Source organism: Elaeis guineensis, chromosome 10, assembly GCF_000442705.2.
Source record: "Elaeis guineensis isolate ETL-2024a chromosome 10, EG11, whole genome shotgun sequence".
NCBI classification, from domain to species: Eukaryota; Viridiplantae; Streptophyta; class Magnoliopsida; order Arecales; family Arecaceae; genus Elaeis; species Elaeis guineensis.
The window spans coordinates 77,353,531-77,356,359 of NC_026002.2; the positions used below are offsets into that span (position 1 = coordinate 77,353,531).

The following is a 2,829-nucleotide window of genomic DNA, read 5'->3' on the forward strand; positions in this document are numbered from 1 at the left end:
TGATAGAGAGCTTCGATAGGTAGAGACATATGTTTTGGTAAACTGCATGGAGGTCGCCCATATGTTGAGTAAGTATCTATCATAATCTCAACTCGTTAATCACTTTTCATCCTGAACTTATCTTATATATGCATAGGCAATATGATGAGATGCTAAGACGGGACAATCCGATGATAAGCAAGGAAGAAATTTCTACTCAGCGCTCACAGAACTTTACAAATTGATTTCATCAACTAGTAAGCTATCATTATCATTTTATTTATTTTAGTTCCCCCCAACTTATTTATTTTATAATATGTAGGTCATGCAAGGAGGTGAATCCATACCTAAGAAGCTCAGACCATTAGGTTACAGACTAACAAAGTATGTGACATGTTATAATTGCTATAATGTGAATGGTTTTAAATTTTACATGCAGCAATATAGATACCATAAGAGTACAATGGACAGCAGTGTGTGTACAAAAAGCAACTGATGGATAGAAACAGAGAGTGATTGCTATGGAATCCTTGAAGAAGTGATCAAGTTGACTTACATTGAAGGTAATAGTATCATTCTATTTAAGTGCTGATAGTTTGATATCGATAATTGTATGAAAGTTGATCCACGACATGAGCTTATTTAAATCAAATATGGATCAAAAGCATATGTCAATGATCCCTTTGTATTAGTCCAACAAGTTATGCAAGTGTATTATACTCTTTTTCCATCAAAGGAGAGAGGAAAGAAATAATAGTGGGCTGTATGTAAAATTAAGTCTTAGGCAATTTATTATGCGCTCAAACAAGAAGAAAAAGAGCCCTATTTATCAGAATACTTTCAGAAGGATAAAATATCTGAAGTTCATCAATCTTTCATAGATGTAGAGTTGGATGCTCCAAATTTTCTTCTATGTGATGGCCAACATCAAGAGGCAGGTCATTTTGAGTCTGTTTTAAAGGACAACCCTATCCAAAAAGAGAAAGAAGTGGAAGAAGATGAAGAAGTGGAAGAAGAAGAAGAATCAAATGAAGAATCTAAAGGGTACCAAATATCTGAAGAGGCCGATGAGTAGTGCTCCTCGCTTGTGATAAACTTCTGGGCCTCTAACTCATTTTAAACACTTGTCTTGCATTACCACCCATCTGAAGGGTACCAAATATTTGAAGATACCAAATATCTAAATACTTATCTTGTATTATTTTAAATCTTGCATTTCCATCCATAATTATATAATTAATCTATGAATCTATTTATTTTTATTTTTTGAGATTATAGATCATATCTTCTAGAGGTTGGAGCCATCACAATCGAGGAGAGAGCTCTCATGCTGCCAACTCGCATGATTCTGTGGTACACATACCACATGATAAACTCTAATACTTTAGATATTCTCTTTTATATTATTTTATCCTTTATTATCTAATATAACATTCTTTATGATGTCCTGATACTCTTAAGTTCGGACAGTGTGGGGTCACTAGTGATGCACAGTCATATGGAGTAATACTCAGCTCTCATAGTCAGTGGTGTAGTAGAGAATCCATCCGGTTCATGATACCTCCGACTCAATCGGAGGATAGCGAGCTCATGCACATTCAGAGCCGCTTGTAAGTACTATATCTTCACTGAATATGTTTAAAATTTAGTCATTTTAGAGACTAACATTTATTGTTGAAAATCAATTTTACAGCATATTTATGAGCTTGGGGTGCCTCATGTGGATATCAGGATCATCCGACGATTGGTGCCAAGGCTGATGAATGAGTTTTTCAATTGGCCATTGGGGGGTCGTGATACAGCCTGGGAGATATTCCTGATAAGTTAAAGATGTTTAATTTTTAAATTTACAGTAGGTTTATATTATATTTATTAATACATGGTTGTTTCTACTTACAGGGGTACTATCGATTTGAGACTCCTCAAGATAAGATAGCCACATGCAGGTTCCGAGGTGGGCTGTACAGCCTTCGATAGTCCACCAATGAGCACTCCAGTTTCAAGTCACCATTAAACTAAAAATCTTACATAGATCACTGGATACGATGGATATATGGAAGGCCCTTTACAATCAGCAAAATACTGAGGAGTACTCTGGTAGGCGATAGAGGCATGATAGAATCGATCTACCCAACAGCATCCGATTAAGCACACTGACGGCTTTATTGGCACATATATTATGGTCGATAGATTGGTAAAAATTCTATCCTTAAATTAATTTTATATTAAATTGATCATATATTTATTTTAATTAATTTAATTTTATTATTTATTTATTATAGATATGGTAGCGGGATCGTATACTAGGACAGCTGCAGATATGGGAGGCCACACATCAGTCTAGGAGGACTAGTGACTACTTATATCCTAGATCTCCATAGATCACAGTAATAAATTTAAAATATTATTTATTAAATTTTTATACATAGTGATATGTATGTATTAATGAATTTTTAAACTGTATAGGTAGATTACGTAGAGTATCTTGTATCGCAGCATGGTAAGGACCCATCTTCTCAGCCCCTCGATCTTGAGGGTGGCTCAAGGCCATCAGAGGGGTAAGTAGGAGCTGGGTTATAGGATTTGACCATAGTTTCGATGACACAGACGTAGGGTGATGCACATGTAGGGTGATGCACTTGTGGTTTGCCATCAAAACTCAACTCCACATCAGCAGGTGGCCTAAAGATATTAAGGAGTTATGAGGTGATTGGAGTAAAAGAAGGGTTCATCGCAACTTTAGAAATGGTTGGGATCAATTGGCGATGAAGGTGTGCTGGCACTTTTGGCTTAAAAGAAATTCAAGAGTTTTCTACACAAACTTTCTTCCATCATCGCCATTCTCCAAAA

The 2,829-nt window shown here is 35.8% G+C and overlaps 1 long non-coding RNA gene across 3 annotated transcripts; it reads left to right on the forward strand.

Annotated features, from left to right (window-relative positions):
* The first annotated feature begins 346 nt into the window (after positions 1-346).
* On the forward strand, positions 347-2,602 carry LOC140851899 (uncharacterized). Of its 3 annotated transcripts, none has more exons than XR_012134653.1 (6): positions 347-1,332; positions 1,450-1,589; positions 1,673-1,802; positions 1,879-2,173; positions 2,262-2,366; positions 2,446-2,602. It is a non-coding gene; the product is annotated as an uncharacterized lncRNA (long non-coding RNA). The 3 variants fall into 3 exon arrangements; XR_012134652.1 differs by having other exon boundaries at positions 347-542; positions 861-1,332; positions 2,262-2,602; XR_012134651.1 differs by having other exon boundaries at positions 2,262-2,602.
* The last annotated feature ends 227 nt before the right edge of the window (positions 2,603-2,829 follow it).